Source organism: Harpia harpyja, chromosome 19 (assembly GCF_026419915.1).
Source record: "Harpia harpyja isolate bHarHar1 chromosome 19, bHarHar1 primary haplotype, whole genome shotgun sequence".
NCBI classification, from domain to species: domain Eukaryota; kingdom Metazoa; phylum Chordata; class Aves; order Accipitriformes; family Accipitridae; genus Harpia; species Harpia harpyja.
The window spans coordinates 21,507,294-21,524,049 of NC_068958.1; positions in this window are offsets into that span (position 1 = coordinate 21,507,294).

Below are 16,756 nucleotides of genomic sequence, written 5' to 3' on the forward strand. Positions count from 1 at the left end.
AGGAAGCCTCCCTGGAGCCAAGGGCTCTCAGTGCTGCTTCGCCTTCTCCCAGGGCTCATCCCCTCCTTCCCCAGCTCCCTGCCCGTGTCTCAGGTGTGGGGAGAGCTGAGACGTCCAGAGAGCTTCTCCAGGGCTGCCTCCATCCCTGCAGCAAGATGGAGAGAAATAATACATACCCGACAACTGAAACAGAAAGGATGGACGGACAGATGGATGGACAGATGGATAGATACTCAAGAACAGAGACTGACCAAGCTGGGTACACCTAAAGAATTTTGTTTTCCACAGAGATCCATACTAGTTGCATCCCAAGAAGGTGCAATCAGCCTTTCTTTTAGGTGATCGTCTGCAGTTCCCCCCTCCCCAGCGCCTCTCTGCCCAGCTGAGGGTTGGCTCGTGCCCCAGGGTAGGGCATGAGGGACCCAACTCTTGTTTAGTTTTTAATAACCAACAATTAGAACTTGGGGAGCAGTTGAAGTCAGAGTTGGGCAACGATCCATTTTCAAGCCGTCTTGACAACTGGCTCCAGCACAGCAAGATTAGATCTACTAATCACATTTATAAGGCGCCCAGGATCATCAATTGGGTATTCGGAGAATATTTGTCATTGTAACAATGTCATTTCCCAGCCTTCAGCATGCATTACCTTGTCCTCCAAGTCATTATGGTTGGACTTTTTGGCTTTATGGAAACATCTACTTGGGGAAGAGGAGGCTCAAAAGCATTTGTTGTATCGGTGCCTTGTACAGCTAAAGGTGCATGCTGTCTGTCACTTGTACGTCCCATGGATAGGGTAATACTGGGGTTATTTATGGATTTTAATCAGCTTTCTCATCACCTGATTTTGTATTGATAGCTGCTTTAACAAAACAGATATAGCCCAAATCTTTCCAGAATGCTATATAAATCCCCCAACTCTTACAGGCAATAAAAAGGAAGGCCAGGTAAGCTGAGCGACACCCCAGATCACGCAGTGCATCCTTAATGGTGAGCTCAGGAAAGCAACACGGATCTGCTTCCCTGTCGCTCCCCAAAGCAGGCGTCTGACGATGAGACCACGCTGTCTACAACACCGTATCAAGACATGCCGGAGAGATGTGTTCAGCAAATCCACGTTTGCAGCAACAACAGCAATCGCAGCCTGGGCACAGCAGCTGCCGCTCGGCTGCGAGTGCTGCAGCATTGCATTCAGGAGAGAGCAGACGGAGCCCAGGCTCCCTTCACGGGATGCGCTGGCAGCCACAGAAAATCCACAGGCTCAGGAAGGGCCAAAATAGTCCCAATTTTGCAGGTCCGCATGCAGTCACACGCTCCTTCCAAAACGCAGAATACGGCATAAAACTGGTCTGAGTTGTTTTAAGGAGAGAAAAGAAATCCTTTCATTTTCTGGCTACTTTTGCACTTTGATTTACGCCCATAGGGGATGCTCAGCCCACCCCTCTCCAGAACAGCAGGCATTGCTCATGCGGCCTCTCCCGACATCCCAGCAGCCCATGAGATGTGTTTTCCCCTCCCAGCAGGTACCAGTGCTCCAGGGCCTGGCTTTCCCTAACTCAGGGACGTGTGTGGGGAAACTGGGGCTGGCGAGGTGCCGAGGGGGTCAGGGCGTGCAGAGCTGGGCTCCGGCTGCCCCGGCACAGCTCAGCCCTGCACCGGGCTCCCACAGGACTGGCTTTTCCCTGGGTGCCTGAGGTTGCTTTAGCAAGCAGAAATGTTCTCACTGGAACAGGCAAGTTTGAGCCAGGAAGAATATTTTGCAAATCCAGTTAGTTTGTACCAGTTGGATTTGGGTACAAAAACAGCTCTGAGAAGTTGCAACCTTTCCTTCCCACTTTCCCACTTGGAAAAGCATGCCACTTCCAGCTCTCCTTCGTTCTTACCAAAAATACTATTTTAGGTGGCTGGAAATGTAATGAAAGGTTTTTCTCTGGGTGAAACAAAATGTTTTCCAACCCCACATGATTTTGTTGCTCAGCTTGCTGAAAAAATTCAGAATGAATTCATTTTGGTTTGACCCCTCGGTGCTTCCGCGCTCCGCAAACCAACGAATCAGTCCTCAGCAGAGGCCCCGCACCTGAACCGAGCTGCCCTTGGAGGGGCACGTCTGGCCATGGGACCCCAAGACCATTACTGGTGTGTGCCGGGTCACAGCCCATACGATCCTGCCGAACCCCAAACCCCTCCGCTCTGCCTCTGCTCAGTCCCGCTGCACACCGTGGAGCATTGCTGTTTCCTCCGGCTTTTTTTCAAGGCGGACGGATGAGAGAGGCAGAGAGGGAAGGGACAAGATAATGACCCAGATCTGTTCCTGCAAACTAGCCATCAATTTGCCACGCAGCCCATTAAGAGAGGGCAAATGCAGCTCAGGAATCCAGGTAAGTCACTCGCTAACAAGATCCTCCCGGGCCTTTTAGCACATTCCTGGTCACAGATATTTCAGCTCCTGCAGCCCCAGCTGTAATTAAGTCTGGGCTGCGAGGCAGGAGATGCTGCAGTAGCCAGGGGGGAATTTGTCTAGATTTGCCGGAGGAGCGCGCAGGGCCGGTGAGCGATGGTCTCGCTGAGGTGGGGGCTGCAGCCCCAGCCGTCCCCTGCGGGGCAGGGGCTGGTCCCTCGCGCAGAAGCGTGCGAGGAGGGCGAGCGCTGATCCCCTCGGATCTCCCGTGACTTGGGCTTGGTGATGGAGGGAGAGGGAAAGCGGCGGGTTGAAGGGGACGGTTCACTGATGGGGAGCGACTAGAGCAGAGGGAACAAAGAGACGGAGGAATTAGAGGGGGAAGGCGAGGAAAGAGTCCCTTGGGGGTACAGGGGCACTTCGTCCAGAGGTGGAAAGTGAAGGCAGGATAACCATCACCTCTGCACCAGCGTGGCCCCTTTGACTCCCCTGGGGAGACACTTCCCTGGGCTCAAACCCGCCTCAGGTGACGCCAGTGACTTCAGGGACATCACCCTGGGCACAAGCTTGGGAAGCAAAGAGATCAACCCATCTCCCATCATCGTAAATCGGGGCTGAATCCACTAACGACAGGCGGTGCTGGGGGAAGCAGACCCGCTAAGGTGCCCTTCCCCTCCCCTCGCAGACCAGACCCCAAACCCCCTTTGCACGTGGCTTCACCATCACAGGCACCACCTCAAACAGCTCCTGTAAAGCCACGGACCCGGCTCCCTCCTGGAGCAGGAGCAGAGACACCCGCCAGCGCTCTGCTGGAATTCACACCACAGCTTTGCACCATGTTTGAAGAGGGTTTAACCACCCATATCCACAGAGGCTCCTTTTCCTCCCTGGCACGGGGGATTTGCACTGGCACAAACAAGAGAAATTGCAACCTCCTTTACAAACACCGCTGCCCCACGCTGTGATCCCTGCACTTGGCCAGCAGCCGCACTGACCCCCCAGAGCACCGCTGACTTAACCTGCGCACGCAACGGAGGATTCCTGCCAGATATTCCCATCCAGGTTGTCCTGTGCAACCCTGTCTGGCTGCAACGTGGGACACTGGTGTGCTTCCCACTGGGGATTCCCTTCTGGATGCACGAGTGAGGGTGGTGGGGCAAGGAGAGGTGGCAGATGAAGGCAGGGATGCTGGCAGAGCTGTGGGGCTGGGGTGACCCTCCCAGCGTGCCCCCATTGATCCTCCCCGTTGCTGGCTAGAGAGGATTAGCCAGAGCTGGGGTGACTGGGATCAAAATGGGACGGGTTGATGGTCTACCCACATGGGAGCTGCCATTGTGCACCTGTGCGTGTGCAAGGCAGAAGGGTGGTTAAGCCTCACGCAGCTATTCATGCCTTCCTGGGGTTTGGTGGACCGTGTCTAGGCACCGAGAGGTCAAGGTTGCTCTTGCTTTGGGCTTTGCGGGGTCTCTGCTGTGGTCATGCTGAGCTGGCAGCCCCGGAGGGAAGAACTCCTGAAAGCTGAGCGCGGGCTGACCCCGGCTCATGGGCTGTCCTCTGCCGTTGTCGGCAGCTCGGTGCAACAGGCAGCGTGCAAGGGCAGTGCGCCCTGCGAGTAGGAAACGTGGGGCTGGAATAAGAGCCAGCACATGGATTAGCCCCTGGAGAGGGAACGGTGGCATCCATGCCTAGAGGCAGGTTTGCACGGCTTGAGTGGCAGGGTTTGGGAAGCATCGTGGATGCATCCTCTGTGTCAGGTCCAAGGCGATGCAGATGTGAGATATTTGTGTTTCGTCTGCTGCTGGCCCTGTTGTTCACTGTTACCAGTGATTTGTCGTGTTCTGCTGAGAAGTCGCTGGGGACTCGTGACATAATGTGACACCTATTAGCATGAGGAGAAATTCTGGTGGAGAAAGTGTCTCTTTTCCACTTTGGAGACCTTTTCTCCATTGCTCACCCTGCTGGACAGGGCATGAGGGTCCCATTGCTCCCTCCCAAGGGACAGCCACACCTGGAGGGAAGACGAACCTCATGGGGAGACCCATAAGCGCAGTGGGAATGTGCCCCAAGCCCATACCCTCTGCCTGGAGCCATCCCAGCCCTGGTGCCACCCAGCCCTGCTGCTGAAGGTCTGCCGCTGCTCCCTGGGGACACGCAGACACCTGCAAAAACCAGGAGGGGACATCCCTTGGGTCCCTCCGGGCACCCCCAGCCCGCTCCTCGAAGTGGGGATTGCGGGGCTCTGCCGCCTTCCCCTCTCCTCACTGTTGCTGAAGCTTCCAGCAGAGAAAAATTATTATTCGCCTTAACAGGCTATCGCAGTCCAGACACACGAGTGCACCCAGGCACTTGCGCGCGCACACACACAGAGTCTCTGTACACCAGTACCCAAATCACTGCACAAGCCATTGGGAACTGTTTGGTCTCCCCAGACCCTGCCAGCCCTCAGGACCCCATCGCCGGAGTCCCTTTGGTTTCAGTATCCCAGCACGTCTGAAATAACAGCAGGAATCAAATGACACTGCAATCAAGGCAATTCCTATCTCAAAGTAATTAATTTCCTTTTCCCTTGCTGACATCACCGTTCAGGTTAATACATGCACCACTTCCCTTATCTTTCTTTCGGATTACCTCATCGGAGAGAACCCGGAGAGCCTCCCTCTCCGCTGTGCCGAATACCAGCACTGGTGTTGGAGCTGCAAGTTTGCAGCCGGAGGAAGGATTGCTCAAATGCAGTTCCACCAGCACACCCAGCTCTTCCGACCACACCGGCACTTCATGCTGTTTTCTTACAAGATTCAGTGATATTCGGCAAGGCACAAGCACTAACAAATCTGCTCTTCGCCCTTCAGTTCACACTCATCAGAAAGAAAAATACACTTCTGCACCAGGCAGAGTTTCTCTTTGCCTGCGATCAGGGGCCCATGCACAGATTTTATACACATTACAAACAATGCAAAAGTGTTTGCACACACACACACACACACACACACCCGGTCCTACAAAAACACCCCCACTTCACATGTGTGGTACTTAAGTAAGACAAAAAACTTATCATGTGTGCACACAAACATATATTCATATACAGGAACACTCATATAAGTGCACACTTCATGCTGAAATCCAACAGTTAAAGAGCTCACGTGTAATTTAGCTGATAAGTACGCTAACATGTGTTGCATGTAATTGTGTGTCAGCATAAGTAATGTGAATACACGTGAATAGATGTACATATATCTTCACAAACATTCATATAGTGATTAATTTTGACCAGTTGGTGATTATTCTCACCTAAAACAAAGAGAATTTAATTTCTTTCAGCTAATCACAGATACATCCACAAGAATATAACCACCACAAGCAAATGCCACACATTAGCTACAACACAGCGCGAACAGCGGTAAATATATATATTCACATACACGTACATAAACACATTTTCAACATACACAACAAAGATAAAGGACTTGAATTGCTTTGGGATGCTCGTACGCAGACATTGCCCCCAGAGTTGAAGTCCCCGGGGGGAGCTGTACAGGTAATGCACGCACACAGGAGCTGATGGATGCAGGTGTCTGCGTGTGTGGTTTGCATGTGCTCATTACAAATGCCCATCGTACACTGAGCGTGCAGCCTGTGCACCCACTCCTATTCACTGCCTCGCTCTTGTCACACACACAACTCCTCCAGGCAAGACTTCAAACAAAGAAAGAAAGAGAAAAATGCTGTCTTACTTTTTTCCTCCTTTTTTTTTTTCCCTCCTCTCTCCTCCCCGCCGCCTCAATCGCGGGACTTCAGCGGGACCGCAATTCTTTGGTGGAGATTATGAAAAGCAACTTCACAAACCGCCGAGCGCTGCACACAGCCGTGCGGAGGAGAAGAAGAGCTTTGCCAGCAGAGAAGAGAAGGAACAAAAGCCCAGCGATGCCAGAGCGGTGCTGAATAGGTGTCTTCCTAATTGTAAGGGGATTGTGTGGCTGTGTGTGGTTGCGGGGCGGGAGGAGGCGGGTGGAAGGGGCGATGGGAAGAGGCCTCCCTCCCACGCCGGCTGGGGACGGCCGCCCGCAACCCCAATCTGAGGTTAGTGCATAAATTATCTCCCGTCTCTCACGCTCTCCCCATTGGGTCGCCGAGCCGCGCACACGTCTGCATCCCCGCTGCTCCGCTCCGCCGACAGCTTCCCATTCCCCGCAGAGCCCACCGCGGATGCCCGGTACCCACGGGGCACGGCCCCCCCCCCCCCTCCGCGTGCCCCCCACCCGGGGCAGGGATGCCGGCTTTCTCCATCTCGCCTCTCTCCTGTTTTCTCCCTTTCGGCTTTGTCTTCGGCCTCGTCTCCCAGCTAGGCAGACACAAAAGAGCCTCTGACCTGGGAGGAGAAATACCCTTTTCCAGAAAAAAAACCCACCCGAGTGCTCCGGTGTGCGCTTTCAGCAGGCAGGGGAATTAAAAATAGCTGGTATAGCTTGAAATCGGAGGCAGTATTCCTTCCCTAATGAGTGTAATTAGCGGAGTGAGGATGGAAGCGTGTTTCCCTGGCTGTTCCCTGCATCTTTCCGTGTCTCCGAGCGCCAGCCTGCCTGTGCTCTTCCATAGGCTTTTGGGAAACAGCATTTTTCCACTTCCAGGAGCTGCCGGGGCAGGAGCTAGCTGTGCTTGGATGCAGCTATCGACATGCACTTCAGCTGCCTTAAGCTCTCCCTCCAACTCCATCTCAAAACAGAGGGGTTCAGACAGGATTAAATCCCCAAACACACATCCCGAGTCCTCTGGGGTTTGCAGAAGCAGAGACAAGTCGGATTTTGGACCTTTTTTCCGCCCCCCCCGCTCGTTGCTATCCATCCACTTTAGCTCTCATAAATCCTGAGCTGTCAGTGTAACAACGGGTGATTCAGTGGGGATTTAGCCAGGCTTCAGACCCGTGGAGCGAACCAGATCCTCCTCCCGTGGCAGCGCCTGACCAAACATGAGCACGGCATTACCTCACCCTGCGCCGGGTCCCCTCGTGTCGGGATGCGGGGCGTTGGGCTGATCTCCTGTGGGGAGCCGGGAGGTCCCTTGCGGGGTGTAAGCATGCTCCCTGCTCTCTGCCCTGTGAGTAGCCCCCTCAGCGACCCTGTAAATGCAAATTCCGCCCAGGATTCGTCTATCAATCAATTTTGGCTAAATCAGTCTAGGTGAGAGCAGCGAGCGCCTGCGATGGGATGAGGATGCAGCAGGGTCCACTCCGCGCATCCTTCCCCTGAACAGGGAAGGGGCAGCAGATGAAGGCCCCTGGGAGGGGATGTGTCGGGCAGCTCATTAACTGATGGGCCTAACGACCTGCTCGGCTGGGTTGTCCACACAAGCCGGAGGAGGAGCAGAAGCATCCGGATGGGGAGACACGTTGGGTCTGGGCACGGGGCTGCCCGAGCAGGCGGTCCAGACGTGCCGCCGGGCTGCGGCAGGCCAGGAGCAGTCGGGGCGGGCTGCGCCGTCTCTCAGCATCTGCTCAGCTCTGACATTGTGCTCACTTGGGCTTTTTTTTAATTGTCTTGATGTCCCTCATTTGCATAATCCCCATAATGCAGCGCAGCAGGACTTTTGCTCTGAGCTAATAAATAGATGACACAAATAAATGTGTCATCTAAGATTTGCTTCCATTTCTTTCCTTTGTGAGCAAGCTATCACCAAGAAATGATGCTCGCGGGGTTGATCTCACAGGAACTGTCAGCCTGGCTTGCCATAAGCAGCGATGTTCGCTTTGCCCGTGGTACGCAACTTTGCCAGATGCTAGGCTGAAGTCGTGAGCTGGGAGCAGGAGAAAAAGGTGACTGCGAAATGCGGGATGTGCTCCTCACTGCCTGGGGTTTGCCCCCCATCGGCCCTCCAAAGCTCTTCCCCAAAAGTCATCTCAAAAGCGGTCTCGTGAAGTGCCGGCGAAAGGACTGCAGACTGCAAAAAGGTTCATCGTTGTGTTCGTAGCGTGTTTGCATCCAGTAACAGCCAGGCAGGTATCTGGTGTGCCTTATTTTTAGATGTATTTTCTTCAAAATTATGGGGCACTGTGATTTTGTCTCCTCCCTAACGCCGCGGCCAGCTCTCTGCTCATGGTGGACTTGCACTACTTATGAAATTAGTTCCCTTAGCTGAGAAAAACAGTAGTCACTCTGCCGTGAATATCCAAGGGGACTCATGAGGCTGGAAAGGTGCCACGTGTTTGCTACAGGACGATTTCACCCTTGGTTTTACAAGAACTTATTTATCACCTCAAAGAACTTGGCTTGCTGGTGCATGGGGCATTGATGGGAAAGCCAGAGATCCCACCCCAAACCAGCATTAACAGGCTCAGAGTTTTAAAACAGAGGCTGCAATTATCACTAGGGCTCTTCGCTCCAGCACTGGGGTTTTTCCTAGGCTGGAGCTCAGCTGGAAGTGAGGGAGCTGCTGGGTTTCCCCCACACATCAGGTCAGACCAGAGGATCCCTTCTGACCAGCGGGTCTGTGAAGCGATGGGGTTTGGACCTGATGGAAGATAGCAATGAGACTCGTTAGGTTTCTGAAGATGTAGCAGAGGTGGTTACTTTGCAGAGGGTGCTGGCAGCTCTGGAGATCGTATCTCGTGCATTACAGCAGTTGGTATTTTTTTTTCTTCCCGCAGCCCTGTGATTCTGGAGGATTCTCAGCTCTTATATAAAAACGCTTTAGCATTTCCAACTGTGTTGTTTGCTGAGAAAAGCCTGAAAACATGAATCCTAAAGGGTAAAAGCTAGAAGAGAAATAAAGACCTGATAATGTATGAGCTTTCTTTTTTTTTTCTTTTAAAACCCTGACCGATTTTAAATCATTTTTATGACTGTACATAACTGCTTTCTGGCATGTGAATGCTTGAGCCTGGTGTTACCATAAAGATGGATTCACAACCACTGGTCAGTGGAGGAAAAAGCACTGCCTGTGGTTTCCAAACTGCTCTGATCAGGCTGTGAAAGGAGCTCATCAACCTCATAGAGCTGCAATTAATTGATATTTGACAGGTCCTGGGATAAGGCTTTCGGCTCACACACAGGGTTTCCCAGCGGGGCGGCTCTGCGGAGGTCTCCCCCGTGTCGGAGGTGGGACGTGTTTGCAGCAAGCTGGGCTGGCAGCCGGGATGCTCGGGGCTGCTGGGCTGCCTCGTTTGTGGCAGCAGCCCTGAGGAGGAGACGCAAGTGCAGATGGGCATTTGGGGGGGAAGAAAAGGCAGAGGGTGAGGAACAAGAGACAGGGAACAAAGGGAGAGGAGGAGGGAGAGGTGAGCTGTGGCGTAAGGCTGGATCATGACTCTGGATGTGGTGAGCCCCAGCAGGAGAGCTTTCCACCAAGCAGCCAAGATCTGCAACAAGTCCTCTCCCAGCTCATCCCAGCAGTGCGGTCTGCATCCCTGATGGTCTGGACCAGGTTCAGCTGCCTCCCAGCCTAAGCACCAGATCCCTGTGGTGGGGTAAGACAGTGGGGTGCTGGGACAAGGGTGGGCAGAGACCCATAAGGATGGAAAGAAGAAAAAGACAGCGAGAGAGGTGAAAACCAGATAAAGTACAGGAGCGAGGCATGGAGGACCGCGGAGCATCCCTCCAGGATGCAGCGAATAATTTTCCCCTTCCCCAAAGCACCGCAGCGAGGGGACAGGATCATCCGTCTTCATTACATCACAAGAATAGGCTCTGTCAGGCTACACTGTAAAACTAATCAATATTCCCTGTGGCCTCGCTGGCCGCAGCTCCTGCCACGCCGGCAGGCAGCCGCGCAGCCAGGGCGGGCACCGGGGCACGCCGGCACACTGGGGTCTGTGCTGCACACAAGGGCTGGCACACTCGGGCACTGCTCCCTGGGCAGCACGGGTCCCCATGGTACTAGGGGTGGGGAGAGACGCCCAGTTTTTGCCACACACTGTCCACACATGCTCGATGATTTTTTTAAACAAGTTCACACTCTTATCTGGCTACCCAGGTATTTCATTTTCCCCTTGCCGTAATATCCTGACACCTGGCTCCCTATTTTCTGTAGACAACTGAACAAACCTCCTGCAACAAAACCCCACAGAAGTGCATCTATTCAGGGAGCAAAAAACACCAGGAAAGCCTTATTTGCCCCGTTGCAATCACACAACCCCACTTAGATTGCAAACGTAACTCACATGCAGTGTCCTAGAGCCCGTGCACAGGGCAAGGCACTTCCCTCCGCGGGGATGCTCCTCTAGAGCAGAAGGAAGCGAAGGGTTGTGCTATGAACATTGCTCAGCTCCTCAATGCAATTTGGACCAGCCTGGCCAAAGTGCTCAGCATCTGCCCTTGTGCCCAACGCACCCAGCCCTCGCACCCAGCCCAGCCATGCGTTGCTTTTCCCTGGTGCAAACTCCCAGCAGTCCCGAGGCAGCACTGGAAATGCTCCTTGTCTCATCGCTGCCTGGTCCTGCTCAGTCCACACGTACAGGGGCAAGGAGTTAATAAACCTAGGAAATAAAGGTCAAGATTCAATCATCGGGTGCTGCTAAGAGCAGGGCAAAGATGCTAAGGCTTTCAATTGTCCATGGTTGAAAAATGACAGAGGGATGCAGGGGACATGCCTGTGCAAGCAGAGCTGTTGGAGAGCAAGGCAGTGTGTGGTGCAGAGGGGTTAACCCGATCTGCGCTGCCTGGACTGGCTTCAGGGATCAGCCCTTCCCTGGAGGAGGTCCTGGCTGCACCTAGAGCCGGGGCTCAGCAGCATTCCCGCTGTCTGATTGCTCCCGAGAAACACCGGCGAGAAGACAGACCCCTGGGATGGGAGACCCTCAGGGCAGACAAGACCCTGACTGCCACATGGGTCTTCGGATTTTACTGGGGGATGCTGCAAGCTAACTGTAGTGGGGGTCCCTCGTTGGAGGTAACTGCCCAGCACCAGGCAGCCTGCACCGACTCATACCAGGCATGGCCTCATCCATGCCCACCCTATGGACCGTTCCCGGAGCAGGACCGGGGGCCCGGTGAGCTCCCTGCTCTGCACCAGGGAGCTTCGCCCCGGCTGTTTTCAAGGCAGCTTTCAAAGCAGTCGCTCCCGCCCCGTGCCTGGGCTCCTTCTGCAAGCAAAAGTCTCACCCAAGACAAGACCCATCCATCTTCCTCTCAGCCCGGCTGCGCAGCTAAAAATAAGCCAATAAAGTAGCAATCACCTTGGAGCAGCGGCAGCTCTATTAAAGCGGAGCGAGCCGTGGCACCTGCGTCCCAGCTCCGTGGCGCGCGTGAGCCAGAACCCCGGGAGCCTCCACCTGCCCCGCTCTGCCCCGCTGCCGCAGCGTGACGGTGGCAGGAGCTGGCACGGCAGTGCTGCCCCACGGCCCCGTGCTCCCGCCTCGCTGGCCTTCTCCGGAGGGAGATGCTCCTCGTTGCCCCACGGCTCCGTGTGCCGGCATAGGATGCAGGTGGCTCTACGCCTCTGGCACCTCTCCTGCCTGCTGGGATGGAGGAGAGGAGAAGGGCTTATTGAAGCAGCCGAGTGGCAGCGATTGCTTTGCACCTCTCCCCTGTCCCAGCAGCTCTCGTGGCCCAAATTGCCCGTCGGGGCTTCTCCACCCGCCGTGTGCCCTGGCTGCAGGGAACCCATGCTCATTGGGGTTGTTCGTGTGCCTCTTCCCATGCAGATGTTGGCCGAGGGGCAGATCCATCCCGATCTGATGTGCTGGATGTTTGCATCAGTTTCCGTTGCGAACGCTCATTTGTCATGTAGATCCCCTGGCATTTTTTTAAAGGGTAGATTAATTTAGGGGAGCTCTCAGATCCAATTTCCTCTGGCAATGGCTCTATTAGGCTGTGCACAGCAGAGATACAGGCTCCCGTCCTCCTGCTGCTACTGATGGAATTTGATTCCGTGCTGCCAAATCTGCAGGGCTGCAAACACATTCTCACTCTTGATTAATGTGAGTAATTTCTGCTTGAAAGAAGGTTGAAATGAGCAGCCAAGGGGAAGCGAACGGTGAGGGTTCCCCCCCACTACCCCTCCTCCTCCCCCATCCCTCACTGCTGTTTGCATTTTACCAGCTCTGGCATGGGCTAACAGATAAACAGAATCGCTGGCCCCGTTTCAAGAGCAGCAGAAGGTGCGGGAGGCGGGGGGCACCTCGGCGCAGGCGGGATGCTGCTCTGCTATGGCTCGTGTAATGCAAGGGGCGAGGGATGGGTGAGGGATTGCCCCCCGCCCCCAGAGCTGGGGGGGAGAGGGGACCCCAGGCTGGGGGGACAGCGCTGCCCCGGCCCCGCTCACCCACCCTGCGTGGCGGGGGGTGGCATGGGGGGGTACACAGGGGGTACACGCAGGAGGCACGGGGGGGTTGCACGGGGCTGCACATGGGGTGGGGGGGTCTGTGGGGGGCAGCAGGTGGGTCCGTACGTGGGGAGAGGGTCCATATGTGGGCAGAGGGGTCCCCCACACCTGGCTGCAGGGGGGGCGGGGGTGTCCTGCCTTTCCCCGTGCAGACACGCCAGGGCACAGCGGTCCTGCCCTCAGCCTGGGTTCGGTCGCTCCCGCTTTGAGGAGCGATGCTGGCAGCGGGGCCGTTCCGAGGCCAAGATGCTGAACATCGCCCCGGCCTTGGCTTTCCGTCCCTCCCCACCCATGGGTCCCCAGGGTCCGACCTGCCCCCACTGGGCCAGCCGCTGCAGGGACTCCCTGTTTGCCTGCAGACCATTCACAACACCGTCTGCTTTTGGTCCCTTCAGGCACATCACCTGGGGCTGGTGTGGGGACCCGAGATGCCTGCACGGCTCTCTGTGTGGTTTTGGAGAGGGAGAACCAGTTGCCCCATGCCAACACGGTGAGTACCCCCTGCCTCAGCATCCCTGTGGCACCTACCACACGAAAACCTGCCCTGCAGGCAGGGTCTTTGTAGGACATCATTGTACCACCAGTAATAATGGGAGTTTTTCCCTGGTGAAACCCCATCCCTTACATCCTCTCCCTCAGGAGCAGCGGTGGCTTTGCATCTCCTTTTCAATTTATTTTTATAAGGAAGGAGGGAGAGAGAGAGTCACATCCTAATCTGGCAAAATGTCAGGGAGTGATTCAGAGAAGAGGCGAGCAGCAGAGAGAGGCAGCCCACACAGGAGAGTTGTTTCTGATTTCCAAATGTCAGCATGTCCTTTAATTAAATGCTGATTAACAGGGGACGTGCTCCCTTGCGCTGGAACCCGGGCTGCAGTTGATAACATCGCGCTCCGCAGGGAGCCCAGGCGATGCCGCCGGCCTGCTCGCGCCCGTGGGATGAGCTGCCTGGCACGTCGGAGAGGTGGGAGAGCCATGAGACCTGGCCCTGCCTAAGCAAGACAGCCTTGCCCCGTGGTTTGCACCACACTGAGGGCACCAAAAGGTGCTGGTTCAGCTGCTGCACGGCTCGGTCGTGGCAGGCAAGCCTCTTGCGCCCAGGTCCCCACTGTCTCGCCTAGCCTCTGAGCTGGGATCACGCCTGTGATTTTTTGTCTCCAAGTGGAAGTTTTGTTGGATCTAGTTTAGTGAAACTGGATGCAAACCCTCATGTGGATGCTCTTACTTTAGTTTGAGCAGCTCTTTTCTTCCTCGGCTTCTGTCTGTTCTCTGTACGCTTAAGCTAGGCTGCAAAAATGCTATTGCATTTGGGATCTTGGAAAACAACTTATGTACCTAATAATGTCCCTAAGCATTATCAGTTACAATGCTTCTCTTTGTCCTCTCAAGCGTGCCTTGTCTCTGAAGTCAACGGGAGAGTTATCCTTGAGGCTAGGAGGGCTGGGCTGCGCTCTGGGCTGTGTCTGCCCTGGTTGGGTGGCAAAACCTCCCTGACCCTAGCAGTGGAGAGCAGCACCGTACGGAGATAGCCAGACTGGAAGGTGGCCAGCTGCTTCGGTCCTGGCTGCCACCCAGCTGCCTCTGCCTGATGCTGTCCCCAAGCACCGGGGACGATTCTCTCCCGTGGTGCAGGGAGGTGGCACGTGGGATGGAGCAGGTAAGTCGGGGCAGCGCTGTGCGAGGCTGCGTGCTCCCACAGCCGGTCCTGGCCTGGGGAGCTTTGCACGGGACCTTCCTATGTGCGGACCCTCCTGGTGAACTTTGCTACGTGCCCTGGGATGGGTGGTTGCCCAAGCCCAGCTCTGCCCTGGCCTTCGGGATGGTTCGCGTTGGCCCAGCTGCAGGTTTTGTACTGGGCAGGAGGCTTATCGAGACAAAAGAGGTACGTTCTGCTCTGCACTGCATGCATCTGGCTGACCATAAAAGCGTTCCCAAGTGTACAAAAGCTCTCTGGACTGCACGGAAACTTTTACCTTGGGCAGTCTCCTTCAGAGACCCGTGTCATGCTGCGTGCGTGGAGCCACTCGCACAAGCAAAGCCTGCCAGGGAGGTTACAGGGCTGAAGTCACATGCCAGACAAGGCTAAATCTGAAGAAATAGTCTATAATTAAAATCACGCTTTTCAGTGCCAGAGCTGCGAGAAAAAGCTTTTTCACGCTTATCTTCCCATCTCCACAGCCACAACTGCTCTGCACATCCCTCCCAGCGCCGGCAGAAAGTCTTTTCTCCCTTTCTGCACCAGCGGGGCTGGAGACGTGGGCTTGGGTGGCCAGTGGCTCTGGGTGCCACGTTTCCCCGTGCCCCATGCAATGTGCAGCTCGCAGCAACAAGTGTTTGCTCTCCGGACTCCCACAGCGATGCTGCCTATTCCCAAGCGCCACCTGACGGCATCATCTCCAGAAAGGGTTTGTTAGACAGTATTTATACTGGCATAGGAACACGAACCAGCTTCGGCACCAGGGAGGGTGGAAAAGGAAAATAGGGCCACTGGTTGAGAGCAGCCCTGGTCTCAGCACCCTGCCCCGTGCCTCTCCCCGGGATGGGGCAGACCAAAGCTGAGTTCAGCAAACACGCTCACCGGCTGCTCTCTTCTTAAGACCACAAAAGTTCTTCCAAGCTACCCAGGAGGCAGGCAGATCCTGCTAGCCCTGGCTGGGGGATCCCCACAACTTCCCCCGTTTTAATTCTCCTTGACGTGCCTGAGAAAACAGCTCTGTGCTTATAAACGTGAGACCGAATTGCACAGAAATCCTGGGGGCAGCAAGCCCCGAACACCTCCCACACGGCAACGGGAGAGAAGTCGCTTTCTTCTCCCGCCAGACCAGGGATTTTGCCACATCAGTGTCACCTCCAGCTCCCTCTGCCTCCCCAGAGAGGTGCCACCCAGACATTTGTCGGGGACCCTTCAGCTGCAATAGCCAATAGGTCGGATACCCTCCCAGCCAAAAGGAGAGGGTCTCCCCCGACGCAGCAAACAACAGCCCTGGCTTGCGCGACCAGCAATAGTGCATCGAAGAGGCATCCTTCAGTCAGGCCTCTCTTCTTCCCCACACCCCAAACCAGTACCTGTTCGGGGCAGGGGCCTTAAGTGAGACGAGCACAGTGCTGGCTCAGGGTGCTCTTTGAGTGTAAAGCCCCAGGAGAGGGAAGCCTAACTCTGCTAACGTCCCTGCTTCACTGCCTCCCCGCCGTCCCCTTCCCTCCACCCCACTGGGAGCACTGGGCATCCGACGCTTGTCGGGAGCAAGGCACCCGTTTGGGTGAGCCCCTGGTTGCATCCCGAGCCGCCCGCGTGCTGAGCAGGGCAGTGCCTGGCTCCCCAAGGACGATTCTTACCCGCCGGGACCCCTGCTCAGCGTCTGGCACAAGCCAACCTGCCAGTGCCCCGGGTCCAGAGCCCATCAACCCCACGGGTACCACCCGCTCTCTCCCGCTGCTCTCCCCGGGTCTCGCTTGCTTAGCCTCCGCTCCTGACTTCGGCACACGTGGGAACGCTAAGACACCCAACATTAAGGCACCCAGATGGAGAGACTGCAGCAAAGTGTTCTGTGCTGGGAGGGATGGGGAGAGGACGCAGGGGAGGGGAGGTGGTGGTGGTGGTGGGAAGGGGGGATGAATCATTTTGAGGGAGCCAGATTTCCATATTCCCCCTGCTGGAAAATTAAAGTCTGCTCTGAGTTTGCATCCCAAATGTGATTGCTTTCGGATCCCTGCCTTGGAAGGCACGTACCTCTCTCAGCAGCCGGCCCTGCCGGGATCAGTGTCCATGCTGTCTACCTGTCAGCAGGCTCTTCCTTCTGTTCACGCTGAGCATCATATTTTCTTTGAACACCGAGGTAGTTAAAAGCTGCAACTTAAGGACTCGAGGGGGGGTGGAGGTGGATGGACTCACTAAGCATGAAAAGCAGCTATTGGCTCTGCCTCTCCGGCTGCTCTGCCACTGGGTTGGGCTGAACATGTGTCATCCTTCCCCTCGGTTCCCCTTATTTCCCCATCACCGTCCTTCCCCGCTCGGTGCCGGGAAAGCAGGGGAAGGAGGCGAGTTCTTGCCGG